General features: G+C 39.5%; 1 protein-coding gene across 1 annotated transcript in view; it reads left to right on the top strand.

Moving 5' to 3' along the window:
- Positions 1-8,251, top strand: part of LOC122450481 (fatty acid desaturase 2-like protein FADS2B) — a 914,319-nt gene that overhangs the window by 637,064 nt on the left and 269,004 nt on the right. The window lies entirely within an intron of this gene.

Raw genomic sequence — 8,251 nt, 5'->3', positions numbered from 1 at the left:
CTCCAATGTGGCCCCCAAAGGGACATGATGGCCAGTACTGACCTTTGATTTGTGCGTGCTGGCAGCTGACGGTAATGGGTTTGGTCCCCACCAAGTGACCAAGTTCTTTGCCCACGGCTCTTTCAGTCTGTTCACCTGTAACTGTGAGTGGAAAGGCCCACAGTACTATGAACAGGTGCCTGTCTATGTCTGCCCGGGGGGAGGAAGAGATTGGAACCAAATTGAAAAATGTGGGGGAGTTGACTCTTTTTATTGCACCGCCTGGGGTTGCGAAACCACGAGAACAGTCCATTTCACACCTCCAAGAATCCTTGAGCTCCTTGGCTGAAGTAGTGTTACAGAATAGGAGAGGTTTAGATTTGTTGTTTCTGCAACAAAGAGGATTATGTGCAGCACCGAGAGAAGAATGCTGTTTCTATATCGACCATTCAGGGGTGGTACAAAAATCTCTCCAGAAAGTAAGAGAGGGACTAGCCCAGTGAAAGAGACGGAAAGCCCAACAAGGCTGGTTTGAATCTTGGTTTCAGCGCTCCCCCTGGTTGACCACTTTGATTTCCACCCTCCAGGGTCCACTCATAATATTAATATTGTTACTGACTTTGGTCCATGCATTTTAAACCGTCTGGTCTCATTTATTAGAGAGCGCCTAATTACCATCCAAATTATGGTATTGAGACAACAATATCAGTCAATTTCACAGGGTGAAGAGGAAGATTCCTCTACTTGAACAACAGACAGGGGGGAAATGTGAGGCTGTCATGGCTAACGCCATGGCAGGCAGCCTAGATTAGGAGTAGGCCTGGTTTCCCAAGGTAACATAATTATCAGGTCTCCTGGAGCCAGCCAATCAACATATGCCTAGCCAGAAAAAAGGGAACCTATCAGGGGAAAGCTGAAAGCCCCACGTTGGGCCAACAAAAATTACCTTGCAACTGTGTAACCAATCCGCTTACTCCAACTACCCATTGTGTAACCAATCTGCTTACGCCAACTACCCACTGTGTAACCAATCTGATTGCGCCAACTACCTGCTGCTTATTTTGACCTAATAAAAAACCAACAGAACTGGGGCTCGGGGCCTTTCGTCCTCACACACTTGGTGAGGGTGGGAGGCCCTGGCTCGAGTCAGTAATAAATTCCCCTATTGTGAGTTGCATTCTTTCGAGGGGTCTTCTTTCCCAACCGGGAACTCGGACTACGGGCAGAACAGGCATGAACTCAGGCAATAGATATGAAGATGGAAAGTTTGGAGCTTATGAAAGAGAAGTAGAATTAACTTGGCTTTAAAAAAGACATTCGAATAAAAGGCCAGTTCGAGAAGCCCAAGTATGGCCAGTGAAAGGGAACTGTAGACTTCATTCCTATACAGATTGAGAGCAATAATTCCCTCTTGGCAAGTTCTGACTCTTGGTGCAACATCAGCCAGTGATCAAGATGCAATTGGATAGCTGGTGAGGGTGAAACATGGTAAGTAATGTTGGTCACCACTCACAGGTTCAGTGTAGATTATTCATTAGGTGAAATGAGGATTTGGTCAATCAAATCGTGACTACTACAGGGTCTGCATACTTGGTAGTTTTTCAGGTAACAGATTCAAATATCTTGAGTGCTTCAGTAAACATGAATTATATAATTTAATGTATTATAGAAACCTTAGGCCCACAAACCCCAAAGTCCAAAGTCTCTGTGAGATTCAGTAACTTGCCCACATTTACTAGGTTAATGGGTGACAGAGCCAGGCTTTGGGCACAGGCCGAATGTCTCTGAGAGTTCATGCTTTAAAAATTAATGTGACAGACAGCCTACCACCTTGCCCGTCCAGCTAGGTAAAAGATGAATACAGCCATTTAATACTAGAAATGACCAAATATAAGAAGAGGAGGCAATAAAATGTGAATTTATAATAACTTTTTGTTGTTCGGCCAGAATCCCTGCCAGGGCATCTAATACCTGGAGGAGAAAGGATTTGAATTCTGTAGACTCCCTCAGCAGTTGAGCTCAAGAACATAAAAAGAGCTCTCTAAAATGAGTTTGAATTTTATCCCAAAAGAATAAGGAGTCATGGAAGAAATTCAGTGAGAGAGGGTGAAGCTGTTGCCTGAATATCTACCAAGTAGGCAGACATTGTAGCAGTTGGAATTTGACTGCCCAAATCCTCACTGTACTTAACAAATAACCTACACTGAAACTGTGAGTGGTGACCAGCATTATTTACCATGCTTCACCCTCTTCATTGAATCTAAAACCATCGGGTAATGCTTGTGAGGTTTCTTCTAAAGACTACCGCAGGATTAATGTTGCAGCAAAAATAGAAATGAATAAACGGCCTTAAATACAAACCAGCCAAACAGGTCTGCAAGAGTTAAACAATCTGTGTTATTCTTTGGCTGTTGCTACTAACAAACACTTGAAGGTAGATATGGCTTTCACAAAGCTAATTACTCTCTGACTCCATATGAATTATGCTCTGCACCTGGCATTCTTCTCCCCCTAAGATCCCTTGTAGCAGTCTTGTGTTTCAAAACAAAAAGGTCACAGGCAGATAACCTCAGAGGCACTAAACTGTTACTGAGCCACCTGATGCTGGCTTTGACCATAGATTTTGCAGAAGAAGAAGAATGCAAGACTTTCAGCACTCTGATCCTTTACACCTTCCCCAGACCATGAACCCTGACAATAAAACCTCTCCCTATTTCCCTAAGAAGAAGGCACAATTCTTGAGGTGCTAGCCTTTTATGTTCCTTCTTTGCCTGACAAAGAAATAAAATTACTCTGTCTTTTCTCCAAAACCCTGTCTCCATATTTCTATTCAGCAGCAGTGCCAATGTTTTGGCAACATTTAAAGTGAGGCAGGGAGTTAATCATGTTAATAAAATGAGGCATGTGACTCTCTCTCATGATGGGAACAGCATTCATGTTGAGGATCCTGGCTGTGTAAGGCCCCAAGAGTCTTTCAGGTAGGTGAGAATGAGAACTGCGGCATCAGGGAAAGAAGAAAGAGGGGCACCCAGATTTGGAGATGCCTTCTAACAGGAATAATTCTGATAATCCTTTCATGGCAATACCCTCCACAGTTCAAAACACATATAGATGTATGGGCATTCCACACTCGCTCTTTCAGCAACACCAAGGCAGCGATGTCTGGTGTCATTAGGCCTAAAGTGTAAGGAGAGAAACTAAGACTTAAAGTAAATGGAAAATCGAAGATGCAAAGCCAAGTTTTCAAAATCCAAGATCAGCTACATGTTGGAACAGGTGGTCCCCAAACTCTTGGAGTAAAGTAGTGCAAAGTGCCTAAAGGACAGACCTGAACAAAAAAATTTTAAATGGTCTCAACTGGGAAGCTCAATACCTGTGCATTCAACTTAAGTCCACAGTGTTTAAGATTCTCATGAGAATGGTCCTTAATCCAACAGCCCTTAAAAATAAATCCCCCATTTGTAGCAAAAGCAACATACCACTTTGCCACACACACAGAAAAGGATATTTTAACATAGATGGGACTTTCCAAAAAAATAACTCTTGTCAAATTTTTCTATAGTGTCTTGGAAAGAAAATCCAAGCCTATACGTCAGGAAAATACACCAGGAATTTTATCTCTTGTTTCTTTGCAGACTCCAGAAGAATCCTCTTCCAGAAAATCAGGAGTGGGAATGAATAGCAGGATCTGCTGACCAGGAGAGATGGGAACACTTTGAACATCAGTATTTAAAACAATGCCTTGGATATTGTCAATGCTCTCTGAAAGATTTGCAACTGAAATAATTCATCGTAGTTACCAGTTAACATTTTGGGGAAAGGGAAAGTCAGGTCTAGAACCATAATTTACCTTACTTAATATCTTTGAGTAGAACGGTGGTTGCCAAGGACCAGAGATTGGAGGAAATGTTGGTCACAGGGTACAAACTTCCAGTTGTAAGAGGAATGAGTTCTGAGGATCTAATGTACAGCACAGTGACTACAGTTAACATTTATTGTCGAGTACTTGAAAGGTGCTGTACACGTTGATTTTGCATGTTCTCACCATAACAAAGATAATGTGGCAGTTAAGTGAGGTGAAAGATGTGTCAACTAATCTTACTATAAATATTTGACAATGTATTTGGGTAGCAAATCATCACACTATGCACCTTATACTTACATGTTATATGTCAGTTATATATCAGTAAACCTGGGGGGGAAAAAATCACTGAAAGAGATACAAGAAAAATCTGCTGTATATTAATATAGAAACCGCTGCCAATTAGAGCAACACTCCATCATTGTGTATGTGCCTGCCTGTGCCTCTTGCCCTTAGTTTGGGACAACAGTCCTGTGCGTCCTGTTTGGAGTTAGCATCACTGGTTGTTCACATCTCTAGTCTATATAATCCCGAATATATTTTAGTACCAATTTGTCTTTTAATCTTGAAAATGGTAATACCTTCTAATGTCTAGCAAAGGAGATGTGGCTTTGATTTAGTAAAACTGGCAGCATTTTGACTTGCTGAGAGAGGTGGTGTGTCTGTAACTTGTGCTTTAAAGGCAACTTGGGGGTGTAAATAATGTTTAATATTACAAAAGGCATGTAGAATATACAACCAACACATATAACCACCGAATGTAAAGTGTTACCAGTAACCGTAAAGCCTCAGTATTTTACTGTGCTATAATTAATCTATAAGCTCTTTGCCTCAATATTATGTGTTTTTTTATTTGGGTTAAGAAGTTTAGCTCATGTCAATTAATTTTCATTTCTGCATGACATTCTTTCCTATGCCATTATTTATTTAATTATTACTTGTTTCATTTCTTTTTCATCTTTGTCTATTATATCAAATGGCTTGATTTACATTTATAAAATCCACACTCACAATCTTTGAATTTTAATGATGAGTTCAGTCCATTTTTATTTTCCTTACTAATTCATTTAGACTTATTTATGCCTTCTCAGGGGATTTCTATTTGTCTTGATTTTTCCTTTTATTCTATTTACCTTCTTTATTTTAATTTAGATTGATAGATTTTAAAAGTCCATTTATTCCCCTAAACTCTAAAAAAACTTCATTGTTATCTTTCATAATTTTTGAAAATACATGCTAAGCTAAGTCAGTTCAGTCATGTCCGACTCTGCAAGACCCCATCCCTGGGATTCTCCAGGCAAGAACACTGGAGTGGGTTGCCATTTCCTTCTCCAATGCATAAAAGTGAAAAGTGAAAGTGAAGTCACTCAGTCGTGTCTGACTCTTTGCGACCCCATGGACTGCAGCCTACCAGGCTCCTCCATCCATGGGATCTTCCAGGCAAGAGTACTGGAGTGGGGTGCCATTGCCTTCTCCTTTGAAAATACATACATCTAAGTAATAAAGTATAAGAATTTTAGAGTACTCTAAATGTAGTGAATACTCAAATATAAGGTGTTAGTGTTAGCTGATATTTTTAATTTCTCACTTCCCCATAGACAAAGGGCTTCCCAGGTGGTGCTAGTGGTAAAGAACCTGCCTGCTATGCAGGAGACATAACAGACGTGGGTTTGATCCCTGAGTCAGGAATATCCCCTGGAAGAGGACTTGACAAGTCACTCCAGTAATCTTGCCTGGAGAATCCCAGGGACAGAGGAGCTTGGTGGGCTACAGTCCAGGGGGTCACAAAGAGTCAAACACCTCTGAGCGACTAACACACACAACATAGACAATATTATCAATATTTAAAACTGCCTCTGTTTTTGCCAATATGTTATTTCCCACATTTGCCAGTTTCTAAGCTCACTGTTTCTTCTTTCTTCTAAGACTTTGCTTAGAAATCATATTCCTCTCTTCTGAACAAGTCTTTAGAAGCATCTTTAGTGTACACCTATTGATGGTTAAACTCTGCATTTGTTCTTGCATGAAAGTGTTTCATTTTACCCAATTTTATTAATTTCTTATTTTTAGAAATAAAACCTTCATAACAGTTAAAATGATAGTACAAGAAACACTGGTATGAACTTCACCTAGATTAACCTATTCTTTTTCTTTCCATTTAGCTTTATCTGTACTCTGACAAATAGATAAGGGCTATTCAGCATTTATCTTCTACAAAGAAAATCTCTATCATAACCAAGCTTTCTTGCCAAAGGAATTTAGTATTGCTTCCCAGGTGTCTCAGTGGTAAAGAATCTGCCTGCCAATGCAAGAGACACAGAAACTGTGGGTTCAATTCTTGAATGTCCCCTGGAGAAGGAAATGGCAATCCACTCCAGTATTCTAGCCTAGAGAATCCCACAGACAGTAGGCTACACTCCATGGGGTTGCAAAGAGTGGACATGACTGAGAGACTGAGCACACAAAATGACATGATCTATTGTGTACTCCGGAGAAGGCGATGGCACCCCACTCCAGTACTCTTGCCTGGAAAATCCCATGGACGGAGGAGCCTGGTAGGCTGCAGTCCATGGTGTCGCGGACACGACTGAGGGACTTCACTTTCACTTTTCACTTTCATGCACTGGAGAAGGAAATGGCAACCCACTCCAGTGTTCTTGCCTGGAGAATCCCAGAGACGGCGGAGCCTGGTGGGCTGCCGTCTATGGGGTCACACAGAGTCGGACACGACTGACATGACTTAGCAGCAGCAGCAGCAGCTGTGTACTCATTACTTAAATTTCTTTAAATTTCCCTATTTGCCCCAATAATATCATTTGTAGATATTTTATTCTTAGATTAAGGATCCAATTAAGGATTGTTTATGATAGTTATAATATCTTTCTAGTCTTTTAAAAATCTAAAGCAGTTCTTAGTTTTGTTTCTTGTCTGTATTTTTTGAAATTGACTTTTTTAGGTTTCAAAAAAAAAAAAAAAAAACTTTTGAGATGTTCCCCTCATCTGGATTTTTTTTCAGGTTGCTTAATCATGATTAAATTCAGGATAAAGATTTCTGGCATTAAAACAATGTAGATGATGCTTTTGCCCTACTTGGTATAATTGATCCATGGATGTACACTTCTAGACCATGATTATTTTCTCTCAACACTTTGAGGATTTTGTTTTCCTCACCTGGTGTTTTATTTTTACTGTCCTGAAGTCTGCTTTTTCAGAATCTGTCATTCCCTTCTCTCTGACTGCTTTTATGATATTCTGTTTTCTTTTGTTCAGGTTTTTTTTCACAATGGTATTGCTAACTGTGGACAATTTTTATTTATTCTGCTTGAGAGTCTTCGTACTTTCCAAACGTTTTTTATCTTTTGGCCGTTCTCAAAACTTCTCAGTCATCATTTCCTAAAACATTCTCTTTCTTTCTGACATGCTAATTTTATGTATTCTATTCCAACTTCCACATTTAACTTCCTTCTCATAGTTTCCATTCCTTGTCATACTGGCCCATATGTAAGGAATTCTTCATACATGTCTTCCAGCTCACTAATTCTCTCTGCAAATATTTCTAATCTATTGTTTAGCTCACCTACTGAGACTGTCATTACAATGATTACTTTTTGGGAAATCTGTAATACTCTCCTATCTTCCTGACCCAGGGATCGAACCTGCCTGCCGGGAGACTAGAGATGCAGTAAGATGCAAGTAAGAAAATACCTAGCACTGAAGATTAAAAATGAACCTGCAACGAGAGTGGGGTCATGAGATGGTGCTGAGGTTGCCATAAGGACTTCTGCCATTACAGTAAACATAGACCTTTGGTTTATAGACTTCAGTGGGGGATGGGAAACTATGTCTTGGATACACAGTGTAGATGGACACAAAACTGGAATTTTAGTAAATAATGGTTTCAAAAAAAAATTACTTTGATGGGAAAAGACCTTCTGTTTGGTTAAAAAAAAAAAAAGTCCCCATGAGCATTTCTAACAACCACCCTGAATTCACATGGATGTGGAGTTGAAATTTGCATTATTAGGTAATAAATTAACAGAACCTTGTGCTGGTTGTGAACACCTTAGCTATCTGGCAGAAACAAAGTAAAACTATGAGGAAGAATATAACAATATGCCAGATTACCTTAAGATTCCTGCAGGTAAAATCAGTAAAAAAAAAAAAAAAAGTATAATTCATACACAAATATATAAAGAAAATCATTATCCTGAACAAAACTAAGCAGAAACAGCAGATAACAGAACTGAATAACATGGGGTTTGAAATATTGGAATTACCAATTACAGAAAATAAAGTAATAGATGTTTTTATTTAAAGAAATTTAAAAATTAAAATAAGACTATCTTACATTACCAAAATCACTTCAGTTCAGTTGCTCGGTCGTGTTCGACTCTTTGAGACCCCAAGAAC

Source organism: Cervus canadensis, chromosome 11 (assembly GCF_019320065.1).
Source record: "Cervus canadensis isolate Bull #8, Minnesota chromosome 11, ASM1932006v1, whole genome shotgun sequence".
NCBI lineage: Eukaryota > Metazoa > Chordata > Mammalia > Artiodactyla > Cervidae > Cervus > Cervus canadensis.
Note: the sequence above shows the minus strand (reverse complement) of the source record. Positions and strands in the feature narration are given on the sequence as shown.